Genomic DNA, 19,450 nt, shown 5'->3' on the forward strand with positions numbered 1-19,450 from the left:
AGATAAGGTTTCTCTATGAAGCATTTTTGCTTCTTTTTATCACAAGGAAAGGTTGAATCTGAAAGGAGCCTGGGAAAAACTGTGATGTAAAAACAAAAACATTCAATTTAAAAAAGAAAAAAGTCTTTCTAAAGGTATCAGAGATTTAGGCAACAAATTAAAGACTTTATGGGCATAGATAGATTTTCATTATTTTTTAAAAGGATATGACATTTATTTTCAAAATATATGCAAGGATAGTTTTCAACATTCACTTTTGCAAACCCTTGCGTTCCATATTTGCCCCTCCTCCCTCCCCCGCCCCCCTTCCCTTAGCAAGTAATCCAATATATATTAAACATGGTAAAAATATGTCAAATCCAATATACACATACATATTTATACAATTATCTTGCTGCACAAGAAAAATCAAATCAAAAAGGAAAAAATGAGAAAGAAAAAAAGCAAGCAAACACCAACAAAAAAAAGATGGAAATACTGTTTTATGACCCACATTCAGTCCCCATAATCCTCTCTCTGGCTGCAGATGGCTCTCTCCATCACAAGACTCTTGGAAATGGCCTGAATCGCTTCATTGTCGAAAAGAGCCACGCCCATCTTGTTTGAAGTTGAGTTAACATTAGGATTCCAACTTGTGTTTGTGCCTCTTCTTGGACCTGCCTTCAGAATGATCGTCACTGTGGTGCCAGCGCTTGTCCGAGCTGTGGCTTCTTTCCCGGTGTTTGCGCTTTTCCTTCCTCCTCCTTTCCTTCCTGCTGGAGCTGCTTGAGGATTTCGTATGCCCCGGCTTATCCCTTCTCGAATCCCTCCTCGAGGTAGATTCGGCTCTCTCAAGGTGACTTCGGTGGAGCCCAGGTGAGCCGCTTGAGTGTCTGCGTCTTTCTCGCCGCTCAGGGCTGGAGTGCTTGTCCAGGCTTCTAGTGGCAGACTTAGCCAGACCAGAACTCTCCTCCTCCTTCCTGGTCTTGTGGCGGGACCCTACGGACGATGTTGTGGGCGTTTCCTGCTTATCCATGTTTGTTCTGGTATCCTTGTCTTTTTTCTTCCTTTTTTCCTCTTTTTTATGCTTTTTCACAGGTGTTTCATCTTCTGAGGATTCCGACGAACTAGGAGACGGGGTCTTAACCCCGCAGCCCTTTTCCCGGAGTGCTCTGGTTACATTATCCAGATTCTTGGAATCCTTGGGAGGCCTGTAATTAGCTACATGATCCACTCGGATAGTTCTTCCTCTAATCTTGATCCCGTTAAAATTGTCGACGGCCAAAATCGTGCTTCTCTGATCTTCGTAACAAAGGAAACAGAATCCTTTGGACTTTCCGGTCTTCTTATCTCGTACAAGATTAATATTTACAATTTCGCCGTATTGAGAAAACACACAAATGATATCTCCTTCAGTCAGTTCATAGGGGAGTCCTCCCAGAAAGATCCAAGCGCTGTCCTTGTATTCGGCGTGCCAGGATACCTTTTCGGCCACCCCGAGTTCCACCTCCCGCTCGTTCAATTCATTGATAAGCTTCACCTTGGTCAGTGGGTTCATCTTGAGGTACCAGACCAACGGAGTCTTTCCGGTTTGCCTAAAATACCTAAATGTGGTGTTCTCTTCTTTAAATTATAAATGCAAATGTTTATCTTTTTCCAAGCTGGGTTAACTTTCTTAGAGGCCTCTCTCTGTCGTTGGTTCTAAAAGCTCTTGCTCTTGCAGCTTTGTCCTTTGCTTTTGCCTCTGCTTTCTTCAGTCTCCAGCCAGCACCAAGGTGAAAGTTGGAATGAATCTGATTCCACCTCCCAGAATAGGCTTGTGGGCTTCCTCCTAGAGTTCTCCTCTCGGACCCCTGGCAATGTTCCAAAGTAACTCGAAGCTCTAAGAGCTTCTATATATATGATCTCTCAAAGGTTGACTCCTCCTTCTGGAGGCAGGGATTAAGGGAGGTGTGAATTGGAATCTCCATACTTGTGAACTCCAAAAGAGTACTTCCATACAGAAGTCTGTGTTTCTATGCGCATTCTATGCGCTCTCTAAAGGTGTGAACACAAGCAAGCATTGTATCAATTCCATTGAGTTAATGCTAGGATTCTAACATCTCCCTTGAGTTGTCACCTTGTTTCAAGTTGAGTTAACACTAGGATTCCAACACCCATCAGAATTGATCATTGTATAATCTTGCTGTTGCCAGGTACAGTTCTCTTGGTTCTACTCACTTCCCTCAGCATCAGTTCCTGTAAGTCTCTCCAAGTCTTTTGGAAATCGTCCTGCTGATCGTTTCTCAGAACAATCATATTCATATACTATAACTTATTCAGCCAATTTCCACCTGATGGGCAGCTGCTCAGTTTCCAATTCCTCGCCACTACAAAATGGCTAGCCTTTTATTGCTGCTGCCAGATGAGAGCAAGAGTCTTAGGAAAGAAAGGCAAATCTGGGAAGTCGATAGCTTGTTAAGAAGATGGTGAATGAGAGCAAAATATGGATCTCTGAAGCACAGCTTAAAATATAGGAATGACAGTCTCCTGATCAGGGATGGAGTGCACCTAAAAAGGGGAGGTGATCATATATTTATCTGGATTCTTAAAAAATCTAATCAAAAGGGCTCGTCCCTGAAAAAGAAGATAGAAAGGCAGAAAACTTCCTGTGCAGATCTGCCCAGCTACAATCCAGAGTAGTTATGCTGTCAGAGCAATTGAGTAACTGAGATAGAGACAGAAGTCCTCAGGAGTTAAAATTAAAGAAAAGGGGTAAAACCATGGTCTCAGGTGTCAATGCATAAAGAATGCACTGAAGACCATGGGTAGCAACCAAGATGAATTGTAGATCCTGAACTGAGTGTTCGAGCATGATCTCACAGGTATTTCGGAGATTTGGTGGGTAACACCTACAACTACAATCTAACTCTGGAAGAACGCACTTTATTCAAAACAACCGGGTAAGTAAAAATTGGGGCAGAGTGGATTAGAGGAAAAATCCAAGCACGAGAGGAAAGAACATGGGTTCTTTGGCATTTGGGTGACAATCAATGGAGAACACTTCATCCTCTGCTCCCCATTGCCTAAACGATTTTCCTAAAACAGCTCTAATGTCTGTGTCTGTGTCTGTCTCTCTCTCTCTCTCTCTCTCTCTCTCTCTCTCTCCCCCCCCCCCCCCCTTCCTTTACATACGCACATCTTCCCCTCTCTTGCTAGGACAAAAGGTGAAGGGATGCTGTGTTTGCGACCCACTATTGCTCATCTGGATGGGACAGAAAGACTCACTAGGAGCCTGGGATATAGAACACTGAATGTGGAAACAACCTCCAGTTTGGCCAGAGTATGGAGTGTGTGAAAGGGCAAAATATGACTTGTGGAGGGTTAGCGGGAGGCAGATTGTGGAGGGTTTTCAATGCACGTTTGCCCAGAAGATTGGTCTTCTGTCCTGGGATGCAATAGGGAGTCTCAGAAGATGTTTGAGCCGGGGATTGACAGTGAGACAAATTGGGAGACTACTGGACAAGAAGCCCAGTGGTCAGGTGGTGGTGGGAGCTGAGTGAGACAAAAACCGTGCTCATTAGCACAAGCAGACACGGGGGTCTGGGTCAGGGAGCGAGTCTGGAGGTAGATGGACCAAGGTTGGGGGACCAGCATCTCTGGCACAGCTAAGCTCCCCCCGCCCAGGGGAGAGTGTCGTAGTGGCCGTCCTTCACTGCTCCAGAACCTAAGGGCAGAGTGTCCGGGCCAGAAGGGACCTCAGCAACCACTGGATCAACTCACACCTAAATACTAGCATCCTCACTTTGGTTAAGTCCCCCAATTTGCCCTGTATGGATCTTGTATGAATAACGTTTTTATGTTCGTTATCTCCCCTGCCTTTCCCCTCCCCCTTTTCACTGTGCTCTCTTTGAAGGCAGATGTTATTTTTGGTTTTCATATCCCCGGCACTTAACACTGTACCTGGCATACCAGAGGTGCTTAATAAATGCTTACCGGCTGTCCCAGAATCCCCTTCACACCATACCATCTTAAGTGACCATCTAGTCTCCCCTCAAAAACTGTCCAGAACAATTTGACTCCCTTTGGGACAGCTCTCATTGCTCAGAAGTCAAACCCTGGATCATCTGTCCCCATCTGCAGACCCCATAGGTGAGTTCCTCTAGTGCTGAGAGCCCCTATTTTGTTCAGGGGTCAATTTTCATTCTCCTTCTGGCCTCACTTGCTTCTAACTTTGGGGATTGGGTAACTTCTTAGCTCAACTTTCCCACTCCTTTCAATGCCTTGTTTTTTCCTATTAGATTGTAAACTCCTTGAGGGCAGGAACTGTCACTTTCTGCTTCATTTGCATCCCCAGCAAAGGGAAATCCGACCGCATCCAGCAAACAATAGGTTTTGTCTTCTCAATCCCCAGCAAATTTCTGAATTCTCTTCTAAGTAATTCAGTCCGGGACTCCTGATGGAGACGGGATGATGGAGAAGGTGGGAGTGGAGCCCGAGTGACCCGAGTTCGGATCCCACCCCAGGCACTTAATAGCTGTGTGTTCCTGAGGGGGACGAGGCTTTGAGACTGTGCGGTTCTCGCCGTCCCATTCTCGGAGCCCACCTAACTATCAGTCATTGCCTGAGCCCACGGCCGGGCTTCTGACCGTGACCCCACCCTTCCCTCACTCGGAAGTTCATGACAACTGAGCCAAGAGGAAGTCTTTCAGTCAGCGTCTGGTGGGAGCTGAGAGTGGACTCGCCAGCTGAGCAGGAACCAAGTGGCCCCAGAACCCTCTCCGCCCGCCCCCTGGCTTCCCCGGGGACCGGGTTCCTCCAAACTATAGATTTCAGGCCCTGCCCGGGAGCTGAGGCAAACTTCGTGTGCGATGGGAGCAGCCCAGATCCCGAAACGCGCGCCCGAGGCCAGAAGCAGTGAGTGCCCCCCACCCCCCGTCCCCACCCCCACTCCTCAGGTCCCTGGCTCAGCCCTGCAGTCCCACCCCGCCCCCACAGCACCCTTTCTGGGCCGAACCTTCCGGGCTTCCCAAAGGCTCCCGCCTCCTCCCCCCGCCACAGGTTGCTTCCCGGAGCCCCACAGTGAGATTTCCCCTCCTTATGTATAAAGAACTGGGCCAAGTTCTCTCCAGTTGCTAATCCAAGGAAGAAATGAAAGGCGCGCACGTCATAAAACGGCCTAAGTCGCTTCCGTCAGGGAAGGCCCGGAGACCAACTCTGGGCCACCACCGCACCTCGGGCTAACCTACCAAAAAGGGGGGGGGGGAGACCCCTGTGGGGAGCCGGCACTAATCTACAGCCACATAAGGCCAGCCTTGAATAGGCTGAATCTCCTAATCACATTATACCAAAGACTTCCAGAATAGGAATCTCCTAATCACATCCTAACTTTGAATAGGCAGATATCTAGGCATCCCCTAATCGCATCATAGAGCTTCCTGCCACCTGAAACATCTGAGCAGCTCATCCTTGGGCGGGATACCAACCCTTTGTCTAGGACCCCCACCCTGTACTGTGTTTGAACAACCCTGCCTTCCTGCTATAGATATCTGTACTATTGCACCCATTAAAATGAGGCTTGATCAGATGGATTTGACTTGCCTCCATTTTGCACGTTCCCTCTCTCTTGCCCTTATCTCTTTTCTTCCAGGGTCCACACACTCTGCCTCGCGGGCCGACCACCGCACCTCGGGCTGACCTACCAAAAAGGGGGGGGGGACCCCGGGATACGGATTTGTCGTGGATGGAGCTGTGAACGAACCCAACCGTCACCGGAGCGGTGTGGAGCCGGGACCCAGGCTGGAAGCTGCCCGGCCTCGGCCCCGCAGCATCAGCGCCGGCCGAGTCCCAGAGGGGACGGGACAAAGGGGGCGGAGCCACCCGCAAACGGGCGTGGCCGCCCTGTCACTCATGGCCAAGAGTCAGACGTCGAGTGGTGACCCATGGGGGGGGGGGGGGGGGGGGGGGAGGGCGGCGGGACGGGGCGCTCCGTGCTGGGGGGGGGAGCGGGAGGCGCTGGGCTTCAGACAAACTGACGCCGAGCGAAACGGGCAGAGCGCGGAGAATACTGGGCAGGAAGAGCAAGGTTATGTGACGTCAGCCGGGCTAGCCTTAGCCCTCCTCGGCCACACCGCGATCCGGTCCCCCGGGGGCTCCCGGGACAGGCCCGGCCTCCCTCGCTCACCTTTGATTTAGGCGAGTGCGAGCTGCGGGCCACCAGGTGGCGCCGTGGAGCGGCTGTGCTCGAGGCACCGGGAGCCCGCCAGGTACCTTACCCGGACTCCGCATCCTCCGCATTTGGCTACAAAGCAAACTGGGGCCTGTAGCGGGGGCGGAGGAGGCCAGGGCCAAAGCTTAAACCCCTGCGGGCAAAAACTTCGGTCCAGGCCCCGGGTTCCCCAAGGTAGAAGGCCAAAGTTCCCAAAGAAGCAGAAAATAGGAAGCGGGGGGTGGGGTGGGGGGGTGGCCTGGGGGCGCGGGGAGCTAGGCCAGGGAGCCGGGCCTGGGGGAGCCGGGTCTGGGGAGGGCCTGGGGCCGCGGGGAGCCGGGCCTGGGGTGTGGGGAGCCGGGCCTGGGGGAGCCGGGTCTGGGGAGGGCCTGGGGCCGCGGGGAGCCGGGCCTGGGGTGTGGGGAGCCGGGCTTGGGGGCGCGGGGAGCCGGGGCCTAACGGGGCTCCTCCCCTGCGGGGCGGCGGGGCCAGTCCCTCCGCTCTCGGGAGCCGGGAGCCCAGAATCTGCCGCGATGACGCGGGGCCTAGAGATCCTTCCTGCCCCGAGCTCCCAGAATGTTCAGTCCTTGGCCCTCGTTGGTTTTCCCACAAGCCTCCGGGTCCCGGAGCTCCGGCCTGCCTTAGTCGGGTACTTGGGGATGGCCTCGGAGCCCACCTGCCCGGCGCGGGCTCCCGGAGCCTCCCGGAGCCCCAGCGCCTTCCCCGGGGCCCTCGGCGGGGCGGCCTTCGGAAGGAGGCCGGAAAGGGAGCCTCTGAATGGGAGGATCAGACTCCTCGCAGCAAAGTCCCTCTGCTAACATCCAGGAAGAAGAGAGGTCCCCCAGTCCCTCCTCCCCACCGGGAACACTGACCCTCCGAGCCTGAGCTCCGGGGACAACCCAACCCTCCCGGGGTGCAGCGCGTCCCTCCCAGGATGCAGTGCATCCTGCCCCGGGCAGCCCGTTCCCTCCCGCCCCGGGTGCAGCCCGTTCCCTCCCGCCCCGGGTGCAGCCCGTTCCCTCCCACCCCGGGTGCAGCCCGTTCCCTCCCGCCCCGGGTGCAGCTCGTTCCCTCCCGCCCCGGGTGCAGCTCGGCAATCTCGCCTTGGTCGGAACTGTCCAGAGTGAGGAGTCCGGGGCAGTCGGGGACTGAGTGCAAATTTCTCCGTTCCCGGGGCGGCGGAGAGAGGGCGGCGGCTGGGCTCGGGCCCAGCTCCCCGTCCCAGCTGCGCCCCCACGCCCGGGAAAGCAGGGTCCAAATGCACCTCCTGCCTCCGCCTCGTGGGCTCCCTCCTCCCCGTGTTCCGGGCCTAGGGAGAAGCCGCTGGCCATAATGACTTGGGGCAGTTTTGAGGAGACCCCGTTTTCAGGAGCCTCCGTTTTGTGCGCGGCTAATTCCCCCTCGGGGATCCTGGCCGGGTCCCTATCGAGTCACACCCACGAATCCTAATTCTCCGGCGAACACCACGGAAAAGCTCGAGGTTCCCAGCGCAGTTCACCGCGGGGCTCCCCCTCTGCCATCCAGCTCAGCCTCAGTCTGGGAGGTTTCCCTGAGGGGCCCTGGGAATTGGGATAAAATCCCGAAGGTACAACTTTTTTGTTTTGTTTCTTTTGCTGAGGCAGTTGGGATTCAATCACATGTCCAGGGTCACACAGCTAGAAAAGTTAAGTGTCTGAGGCCATATTGGAACTCAGGTTTTCCTGATTCCAGGGCCAGTGCTCTACCCACTGCACCACCTGGCTGTCCCTTCAGAACATGGGCCTCAGGGAGGAAGAACTAAACCAATCCCTTGAGCCCGGGTTTGAGGAAAATTTGCCCATCTACAGAAAAGGGGCTTGTCTCTTTTCACAGGCCGCCCCCTTTCCCCACAGAATGGGGAACACCCAAAGCAGGTGCCATTCACCACCCCATCTTTCATCTCTGGCTCTGGCAAGAGTATTTAAATCAATGTCCCTCATTACTAGAAAGGCCACCTCCAGCTTCTGCTCCGTGACCTGTGACACCAGCTGCCCACGATCATTTCCCGTCCATCACCTTCCCACTGCCGCCTCCCCCTTCTGACAATTAGCTCACCCCCCAGTGCTTCCCTCCCATAGTCATGCGTTCATTTAGTCATTGGCCGGATCTGGGCTCAGCCAGACTCAGGAGATTCTAACCAGGGACGTGACGTGATTGGTGCAGATGCCAGAGGACAGCGGGCACCAGAAGTTGGGGTTCGGTCACAGGAAGAATTCCCAATGGCCATTCTCTTTGGCAAAAGGCGGACTTATTTAGGGGAAGGGGTTACGGACAAAATGAAGGGGGGATGATGAATGTGAAACGGAGTGGGAGAGCATGGGGATGAAGGGGGGTGATGAATGTGAAACGGAGTGGGAGAGCATGGGGAGGACAAGCTCCTCCGGGGAACTCGCAATTACCCAGCGGAAAGGGAGCCCCCATGAGGCTGGGGCAGACCCTTAGCTGGTGGGCTAAAGCCCCCTAAAAGAGTTAGCTAGGAGGAGGAGAAGTGGGGGTGGGAAGCACAGTGGGGTCAGGGGAGATACCACCTGGCATGGGGGAAGGGGAGGGGGAAAGACCCCACGAGGCAGAGAGCCATGGGGGGCAGACCCAAAGGAGGGCGAATGGTGCATAAGTGTATTTTATAGGGAAAATTTCGCCTCAGGGACAGGAGTGGGATTCCTGACAGAGCATGGCAAGGTGAGGCTGCTTGAGACCTCCATGGAGGGGGGGGTCTCAGGGATGTGGCATCACTTGGATCTCAGACTGGAGGACCTCCCCAGAGGGTGGGACCATGGAGCTAAACTGATCTCCATCAGAGCCTGCTGCCAGCTGGCCCCAGGGAGCAAGCCTTGATTTCCCTCCCAGTCCTACACACCCTTCAGAGCCTCAGCAGCTGGATCTCCCTTCCACGGGGCCTCTGAAAGTTCCTCTTGATTCCAAGCATTCTGGGTCAGCGGACACTTCAATCCACAGCTGACAAGCCCCCACTGACGTCTTTACTCTCACGGAGCCAGTCAGAGAGCGCCTGCTTCAAAGCAAAAGACATTTAATCACAAATATAATGAAGTAAGTGATAAAAGTTGGTCCTTGTAGCAGTTCATGCAGGGGTCTGCCCCTCTACAGGTTACACAGCCCTAATGGGCATATCCAGGGCACACGAGACCACAGGCCGGGCGTCGGGGACACACTTGGATGGTCAGAGAACGTATGAAAAAAGGAACACATGCATCCAGGGCCCGTACATGGTCAGTGCTCATGCCTCTGGCAGGATGGAGCCAGCGATGATGATGCTAGTGAGACAACAGCTTTCTCCAGTGTAATATCTTCTCTAAAATGTAATCTCTTGTTGGGGTTTCCTTGGCGTCTCTGGAGCAGCCTTCGTTTCAGTTCAGTGTAATCACCTCAAGTGCAGCCAGGGCTTAAAGTCCAAATCCTTTATTGTCTCTTTCCAAGTCTTAGTTAGCTTTTTAACTTTCTTAGAGTCCAGATCCTTTATTACCTCCTCCCTGGGTCTGGGCAGCTTTCTGGAGGCCTTTCAGTCTGACCTTGGTTCTGAGAGCTCCCGCCTGCCTCCTCTGCCTTCTGAATCTCCCCGACTGAATCCTGGCTCAGCCTCGAGAGCTTCTAGTGCACTTGCCCTTCTGGGCCCAAGAGCTTCTTGCTTATAAGCTCCACACTGAGTACACACCAATCATTACATCACTAGGAAACCATTATTTGTTGTAGGATTAAATCAGTGCTAAACTAGGTTTAAACATTGTCTCCTCAATCCCACTTAATACCTTATTTCAAGTTCTGGCTCATAACATCTCCTTGTAGGGTCAGATCAATCATCCTGAACCAGGCTAAATGAGAGAATTGTTGTCTCTATCAATCCACTGACTTAGCACCTTGTAAGAATCCTTTGAGTTCAGAGTTCTGGCCCGTAACACTCCATAGTCCTTTGCAGCTGGATCCCGGGCTGCTCCCCCTCTGGGGGCTAGTATCTCCACTGAGGCTCTGTGCTGGGCATTTTCACTGAGAGTTGTGTTCTGTAATTTCTTTTTTTTTTTTTTTTTTAATAGCTTTTTTATTTTCCAAATACATGCAAAGATCGTTGTCAATATTCACCCTTGCAAAATCTTGTGTTCCATTTTTTTCTCTCCCTTCCCCCTGTAAGAAACAAATATCTTACCCAGAACTCCACTGACTCTCTGAGTGCAGGAGACCTTCGTTTTACATTCTTGCAAGCACGGGTGCCTAGGCTAGTAGACACTTTGCAAACTCAAGGCAGCATTTTATCTCCTCTCCTGAAGCACAAGTCCCTCCCCTGACTCCCCATTAATTGGATGTTACAGAAGTTAATGACATGAATCTGCACCCCTCATTACATATCCAGTCTCTGCTCCCAAGGAGCTTGCCAAAGCTATGTCTCAATTAGAAACATCAGCTTGACTTCACATTGCCGGCCTGACCCTTATCAACATCTGCTTGTTCCAACTTCAAATCATCGAGATCGAAATCATTTATATTTATCCCCCAGAAGAAATCCACAAACTCCAAGAAATTCCGTTCCCTTGAGAGAAAAAATGAACGAAAATCTATTTGTCCTTTATTCTAGGAGGGGAAAGGTAACAGGAAGGCTAAAGGCAAAGACAAAAGATGCTTTTCAAATCTCAGGCTACCCCACCATGATTACAAAAGTCAGGAGCTTGCTTTATTTTGGGGGAAGATAACCTTCCCCCTTGATTGTTCCTCGATGTCCTTGTGGGCTTCAGTTTCCTTATTTAAGTTTCATTTCTACAATTTAATGTTCATTACTGTGGAAACCAAATGCACAGCCATTTCTCACACCCCAGCCTATCTCCCTAGACAGCAAGTTATCTATGTTAACCACGTGCAATTCTTCTATCCGTATTTCCACAATTAGCATGCTGCGCAAGAAAAATCAGATCAAAAAGGAAAAATATGAGAAAGCAAGAAAAAATAGCAAGCAAGCATCTGTGATGCCTTTTAACCCTTATCACGACCTGACTCGGGACTCTAACATGCTTTCAAATGGTCCTGAGAGCTCTCTCTACTTAGAAAACCACAAAGGGGCTGGAATAGGAGAGAACAGGTTGTTTTCAAACCCTCCTAACTCTGGATTTGCTCCTTTTCTATTTCCAGGACACGGATGCCACATATAAGACAGGAACTGTGTGCAATTTTACAATTCACCAACGCATATCTGACGTTGGTCATGTCCCGACCTGGCAGAATATCCTACGATCCAGACGACTTCCAAGGAACCCCGTCCCTCATCAGGAGGAGCCTCCAGGTCAGGAGTCCTCAGGGCTTCAGAGCTTCAGTTAGTGCTGCTGGGGTGTGGTTACACGGACTTGTAGTTGGGAATTCTATCTGAAAGTATCCCCCCAATTTAACTCGAGAAAAGCACCTGAAGGGGCCAATGGAAAGAAGAGAGATGAAGTGGAGAAGATGCATTGGCTTGAGAATTAAGATGCAGCCTCTTCTACCTTCTACCTCTCCAAGGGCCCTTCCTCTTCCCTCCTCTTGGAGGTCTTGGTGACCTCATCAGCTCCCAGCATCCTTATGTAGGTAACTCACACTTCCATGGGGCCACACTTCCTCTCTTGCCGAGCTCCAATTTTCCATTGCCAGCTGACCCTGGAAGTTTCTTTTATTTATTTATTTTTTATTTAATAGCCTTTTATTTACAGGATATATACATGGGTAACTTTACAGCATTAACAATTGCCAAACCTCTTGTTCCAATTTTTCACCTCTTACCCCCCCACCCCCCCCCCTAGATGGCAGGATGACCAGTAGATGTTAAATATATTAAAATATAAATTAGATACACAATAAGTATACATGACCAAAACGTTATTTTGCTGTACAAAAAGAATCAGACTCTGAAATATTGTACAATTAGCTTGTGAAGGAAATCAAAAATGCAGGTGTGCATAAATATAGGGATTGGGAATTCAATGTAATGGTTTTTAGTCATCTCCCAGAGTTCTTTTTCTGGGCATAGCTAGTTCAGTTCATTACTGCTCCATTAGAAATGATTTGGTTGATCTCGTTGCTGAGGATGGCCTGATCCATCAGAACTGGTCATCATCTAGTATTGTTGTTGAAGTATATAATGATCTCCTGGTCCTGCTCATTTCACTCAGCATCAGTTCGTGTAAGTCTCTCCAGGCCTTTCTGAAATCATCCTGTTTGACCCTGGAAGTTTCAGAGAAACCTCAAACTCATCATGTTCAAAAGCAAACTTATTGTCTTTTCTCCCAATCTCCTCCTACTTTATCTATTGCTATGGAAGGCGCCACCTTCATAGTCACCTGGCCTCCCTTGCTATCCTGGACTTTCACCTGGATGCATCCCCACTGGGATCCGGATCGTTTCATTTCTTTTGCTAAATTTCTCCAAGATGTCCCCTTCTCTCCACTCGCCTACTTCCTTTCCTAATCCAGATCCTCACCACCTGTGTCAGGACCTATCGCAACAGGCTCCTAACTGATTTCCAAGCCTTGGATCTCCTCCCATTTCATTTTCTATGTAAAGTGCCAAAGTGATGTTCCTAAAACTAGATCTAATCTTGTCAACATCCTACTCCACAAATTCCAATAGGTTCCCAATCATCTCCAAATATTACCTGTAAAATCCATGGTTTGACATTTAAAGCCCCAGTTAGGAATCTGGCCCCTTCCTAACTTCCAAATTTTCTTCTACTTCGTTCTCCTCAAGGCATCCAATTTTTCAGACCACACTGGCTGTCTTGCTGTTCCTTTCCCACAAGGCTCCACTTCCCACCGCTGTGTCTTTACGTGGTTTCTTCTTTATACCTGGAATGCCGAATTCTTGAATTCTTGGCTTCTTTAAGATTCAGCTCAAATGCCATCTTCTATAGGAACAAGGTCAACCTCAGTGATCCATTTTTCAAAAAGCTCCCACGGGATTGGTTTGGGCAGAATTCTCTGAATGGATTTGGGAAACATATTTATTCATAATCAAGGAAATAATAGGAGTTGAAAAGAGTTTTCTAACCCCAAATCACATGGTTTCCCTAGGACCAAAAGTTGTGGGTCCATAACAGAAAAAAGGAATAACAGAAGGAACAGACTTATCGTTTCTTTTTTTTTTTTTTTTAACAATATTTTTTCCAATCACTTGTAAAAAATAATTTTAAGATTCATTTTAAAAAATCTTGAGTTCCAAATCATCTCTCTTCCTTTTCCAGTAACTGAGAAGGCAAGCAATTTAATATTTGATATGCAGTCATGCAAAGTGTATTTCCATATTACTTATATTGTGAAAGAAAACTATTAAAGAATCCCTCAAGAAAAATGAAGTTTTTAAAAAAAGTATTCATTTTCATTCAGACTCCATCAGTTCTTCCTTTAGAGGTGGCTAGAATTTTTCATCACGAATTCTTTATAATTGTTTTAGATCATTGTATTACTGAGAATAGCTAACTTAATCACGGCTGATTATCATATAATATTGCTGTTACTGTGTACAGTATTCTCCTGGTTCTTCTCATTTTGCATCAGTTCAGGTAAGTCTTTCCAGCTTTTTCTGAAAACATCTTGCTCCTCATTTCTTATAGCACAATAGTACTCCCTCAAAATCGTATACCACAACTTTTCAGCCATTCCCCAATTGATGGACATCGCTTCAATTTCCAATTCTTTGCTCTGAGAAAAGAGTTATCAGTATTTTTGTACTATAGGTCCCTCTCCTTTTGTTTTTTTAATCTCTTTGAAATATAGACCTGGCAGTGGTATTGCTGGAACAAAAGGGTCTTTCCAGTTTGATAAAGCTTTGAGGAGTTCTCTCTCCAGAACGTTTAGCTCAGTTCATCACCAATAGTGCATTAATGTCCCAATTTTTCCACCTTTTCTTCAACATTTGTCATTTTCCTTTTCTGTCAGATTAGCCAATCTGATAGGTATGAGGTGGTACTTGTCTTAATTTGCATTTCTCTAGTCAATAGAGATGTTTTTTAATATCCTATAGAAGCTCCAATTTCTTCTGAAAACTTCTAGTCATATCCTTTGATCATTTATCAGCTGAAGAATGACTTCTATTTTTATAAATTGGACTCAGTTCTCTACTTCTTTGAGAAATAAAGTCTTTGTTCGAGAAACTTGCTGCAAAATCCATCACACCCACACCCCAGTTTTCTGCTTTCCTTCTAATCTTGGTTACATTGATTTTGTTTGTGCACAACCTTTTAAATTCAATGTATGTTTTACACGGTGCAATACACTGTCTCTTGTTTGAATATGGATTTTTCCCCTCTCCATGGATCTGACAGGTAAACTATTTCACGCTCCTCTAATTTGCTTATACTATCACTTTTTATGCTGAACTCCTGTACTCATTTTGACCTCATCTGGGTATGTGGTGTGAATGTTAGTCTACACCTAGTTTCTGCCAAACTTCTTTCCAGGTTTCCCAGAGATTTTTGTCAAATAGTGAGTTTTTCTCCTCAAAGCCGGGGGTCTTTGGGTTTATCAAACACTTGATTACTATAGTCATTTCTTACTATGTCTCTTGTACTTCATCTATTCCATTGATCCACTACTGTATTTCTTAGTCTGTACTAGATAGTTTGATGATTACTACTTTATAATCATTTGAGATCAGGTACTGCGAGACCACCTTTCTTCACCTTTTTGCCTTGATTCCTTTGATATTTTTAACTTTTTGTTCTTTAAAATTTTTTAAATTTAATTTTATTTTAAAGTTATGGAATAATTTATATTATTCCGTTATATTATATTACTATTATATAGTATATATAGTTATTATGTATTATATTATATACCATTATAAGTATAATAATCATAAAAAGATGATTGCACATGACTGCAAATCTATTACGTCCAACTTGCTAAATCTTTCAAATATATAATAGTTTCCATGTAAATTTCCTTTCTCCTCTTCCCCTCCCTTCTACCCTAGAGACTGCTCCCATTAGACACAAATATGTATGTGTGTCTCTATATATGTACATATACATGTACATACACATGTATATATATGTTATCTATATGTCATCATTCTGTACCTACTTCTAGTTAACTCTGCTTTCTCTGGCGGTAGACAGCATCTTCTTTCGTCTGTCATATTGCCATCAATATCAAAGTGTTCTCTTGGCTCTGTCATTTCTCCCTTCATTATTTCAGGCAAGCCCTTCTGGGTTTTGCTGAGGTCATTGAGTTCATTGCGAATAGTGGAGGTAGTATTCCATCATAATCACGGAGCACAACTTGGCCGCCGCCCCCCAATTTCCACTACAATCACAATCTCCAATTCCGTCCCACCACAAAATAGTTTATAATATAAATGTACTTTTCTCCACACAGAGCTCCTTTCCCTTTTCCCCTGGAAATCCCCTTGGAAACAGACCCCGCAGGGGGATTGTCGGCTCGGAGAAGACGGGCAGTTTGAGAACTCTTTGGGCAGGATTCTAGGTTGCTCTAAAAATGGTTGGATCCGGTCCGAGTTCCAGCAAAATGAATTCGGGTCCTAATTCTTCCCACCTCCCCCCAGCGTTTGTCACTCTCCCCCTTTAGCCGGTCTGGTAGCTATAACAGGGTATCTCGAGTTTATTTTAATTTCTCTCATCACTAATAATTGAGCATTTTTCATATGCCGATAAATTGGTTTGATTTCTTCATCTGAGAACTGCCTGTTCTGAACAGAACAGCCCGCCTGGAGTCGGGAGGGGGGCGTCTTGGGTGAGGGGGTGACGTCCGTGTCAGAAGTCTGGAGGGGGAGGGGCCCAGGCGGGAAGGACTGGGGATGCCCGGGGGGTTGACACCGGGCCCTGCAGGGGATGGGGAGCCCCAGGTGCTGCTGGAGCGGGAGCGCGGAGCGGCTCCAGCGGGGTCAGCTGCGGGCTCCGGGAAGGAGGGAGTCGGGAAGCTGCCGGCAGAGCCGCCCGCGAGGGAGTAAGAGGGCAGGAGGGGAGGGGGCACAAATGAGAAATGCAACGGGGGGGGGGGTCCGGCGGGCTTTGGGCCTCGGACTGGAGAGCGTGGGGGGGGGGGACGGGGGAGGGGGGAGGCAAGGCCGCCTCCAAGCTGGCCTCCGGCGAGGGAGGTTTGAAGGGGCGGCCGGGGAAGGGGAGCACGGATTCAGGATGACTGGGGGCGCGAGCCCGGGCCGGAGGCGGCTTCTGGGACGGTCACTGCAATGCCGGGAGCTGAGGAGATGGCCCAGGGAGGGCCCGGGAGGGAGAAGAGGAGCCCGCGGGCTGGGAATCGGGCCCTTGCGGGGCTCAAGGGACCCTGACTGGACGGCAGCTCCCCCCGCCTGCTCAGGACCGGGGCGGGACCTGGTCCAAGGCTCCGGAAGGAAAGGCTCCCCCCGGCTGCGGAGCGGGGCTCCACCCGAGGCGGTGGCAGAGGGGGCTGTGAGACCGCCCCGCTGCCCAGGGCAGCTCGGTGCAGACCATACGCAGAAGGAGGCGGCAGGAGCGCGGCCCCCCGTTTGCCGGGGCCCCCACTGAGCTCCGGATCTTCTTCTAAGCCGTTAGACGGCTGATTGGTGCTTCCTGCTGACCCTCTGCTCACTGTGGCGGGGATCTAGAAGGCTTCCTGAAGGAGCCGGGGTCCCTGGGCCCCCACCTGTCTGTGGCTCTGCTTCCCAGCATGGTGGGAGGCCCTAGGGCAGCACAGGTCAGGGCAAGGAGCATGGAGTGATGCCCGGCATGTGCCAGGCTGGCAGTGCCAGGTGGGGGCAGTGGCTGCTGAGCCGTCAGACTGGGGAGGAAGCCCCTCCCACGGTCCCAGCCCCTGGGGAAGAGGTCTGAAGTGGGCATGGAAGCAAAGATGCCCAGCCCCCCTCGGGCCGGCTGCTCGTTCCCTGGGTCTCCTTCCATGGAGAAGAAGGGCTGGCCACACACCGGGGAGAGTCGAGCTTTGGGCCAGGCTGGAGAGGGGAGACAGCCGCTGGTCCCACTCAGAGGGAGGGGAGGAAGGGCCTGGGGGCGGGGAGGAGGCACTGGGTCACTGACTGCCCAAAGACAGAGGCAAGTGACCTAAAATGAAGGAAAAGCCCCGTGGGTGAATGAAGCATTTCCTGGGTGCCTCCCCTACGTGCCCAGGGCCGTGCTGAGAGTCCCACCGCCTGCCCTCCAGGAGCTCACACGCCAGCCAGTCCTGGAGCCCCCACACTCCAGGGAAGGCTTCAGTGCCCGGCAGGCAGAAGGGCCTGGGGCAAGCTCTGCCTTCTGCTGTTTCCACTGAGGAGCTGCCACTTTCAGATGTGGACCCTGGGCAGGGGGCGGGACTTTGAACACGCCTTCCTGGGCATGGAGCCGCTGACCTGCCAGGCCCCCGACAAGAGCCCGGGCTGGGCTGGAAGTCTGGGAGCTCCTGCGCCCTCGCTGTGCCCTGGGGCAGCCGCTGGGGATGAGGGCGTCCGTGGGCCTCTTCTCTCATGATTCCGGAAAGGTGGGAGAGCTCGGCTCGGGAGCCAAGGACCCAAGGAGGAGCCTTTGCTACTGTGGGGGACACACGGGCCTTCTTGGGGGCTCTGCCATATTTACATGATCGCTCCCGACCCCTCCACAACTCACCCCTGAGCAGGGCCTTACTGGCATCGGTGTTTCAGAGACCCCCATTCCCAGAGCCGGCAGCTGTGTCCTGAGGTCGGCATTACGGTGATCCTTTGTGCCCCCCCCCCCCCCCCCCCCCCCCAGAGTGCCTGGCTTGGACCAGCAGCAGGGAGTCACCGAGTCAGCTCCCCCAGGGCCGCCCCAAACAGCCCAGGGCTCTGTTCCTTAGGGCTCTCCTGCCCCACCCCAGAACTCTGGTTCTGTGCCCAGGGGAGTGGGCACGATGGCCAAGCTTGGGGCAGCCCTGCTCCCAGAGGGCTCCGGGAACTGGAACTCAAAGCCTAGAACAAATGTCATCATCCGTCCCACTTCCAGTACAGAAGGCCTGCCCTTGGCCCCCCGGTGGTGAGCCCCCCTCGGGGGAACGTCATCCTACTCACTCTGAAATGAAGGACACTTCTGTTTGGGTCTCGCCTGTCCTGTGTCTGAACTGCTCCATGGGACTGCAGCCACCCACAGGGGAGAGGTAGGTTCCGGTCTCCTGGCTACGTGGGAAACCCCTTCATGGGAGGAGATCTAGCCCCCCATGGCCTCAGTTTGGTGATTTCTCAGCCAGACTAGAGGAAGCTCCTCTTTCTCCCTTCTGCCATATATTCCGTTGGGAGATCTTCAGAAAGGGGGGTTCCCAAGTTCAAGATCACTTCTAACTCTGACATGCTGTGTCTGGGTCAGGAAATTCTGTAGTCTGTATTTTAGGCCCAAGCCTGCCCAAGCCAATTTTATTAATTCAGATTATTTTATTTTAAGAATTGCCCATGTTTAACTTATACTGAATTACTTGTTGTCTAAGGAAGGGGGAGGTGGGGAGGGAAGAACAAAGGTTTTACAAGGGGGAATGTTGAAAACTCTTTGCATATATTTTGAAAAATAAAAAGCTATTATTTGCTGAGGCAATTGGAGTTAAGTGACTTGCCCAGGGTCACACAGCAAAAAAGTTAAGTGTCTGAGGCCAGATTGAACTCAGGTCCTCCTGACTTCAGGGCTGGCTCTATCCACTGAGCCACCTAGCTGCGCCTATTGTTATTTTAAAGAAGAATTGCTTCTTAGAGGGAGACAGTGCCAGACATAGAAAATTAAATTGACTGATAATCTCTCCCTCAGTCTCAGTCTAGTCCCATTGCTTTCTTCGGCAGCCCTTTAAGGGACCCCTCGATCCCTCTGACTCCCCCCAGGAAGGATTCTCCTTTCATGGCTAGTCACAGGTGCCAATGACAGAAGCCGTCAGCTGTCTCCTCCTGGTTATCCTTCTCCAAATCCAGCTGAGGCAATGCCCTCAGCCAGCTGGAGACCACAGCCAGTTTCTGAGTGGGGGGTGACAGGGCCAGACCAAAATCCCTTTCAACTGAATGAGTGAGGAGAGACTGGAGGCAGCGGTCAAGCTGGTTCGGGTTAGGAAAGGAAAATCTGGGGGAAAATAAGTGTCACAATATTTGGACTCCTTGCGTGTGAAACACACCCACTGACTTACCAAGGACTGCAAAATGTTCACGTGCAGGGATGGTGTAACGGGGGACTGGCTAATGAGCCAAGCCAGAGATTGAGGAGCCTTCTGGGACAGTCACAGTTCTATGCAAGGGAAGGGCCTCCAGGTTCCTTAACAAGTAGGGGGCTGCTACCCAGTGGTTAGCAGCGGCCTCTTTGGCCATGAATATGAAACTACAACTAGG

At 50.5% G+C, this 19,450-nt stretch overlaps 1 pseudogene; it reads right to left on the bottom strand.

Moving 5' to 3' along the window:
• Positions 1–499: 499 nt before the first annotated feature.
• Positions 500–1,630, bottom strand: LOC100921216 (annotated as a pseudogene).
• Between the last annotated feature and the right edge of the window lie 17,820 nt (positions 1,631–19,450).

This window comes from Sarcophilus harrisii, chromosome 2, assembly GCF_902635505.1.
Source record: "Sarcophilus harrisii chromosome 2, mSarHar1.11, whole genome shotgun sequence".
NCBI lineage: Eukaryota > Metazoa > Chordata > Mammalia > Dasyuromorphia > Dasyuridae > Sarcophilus > Sarcophilus harrisii.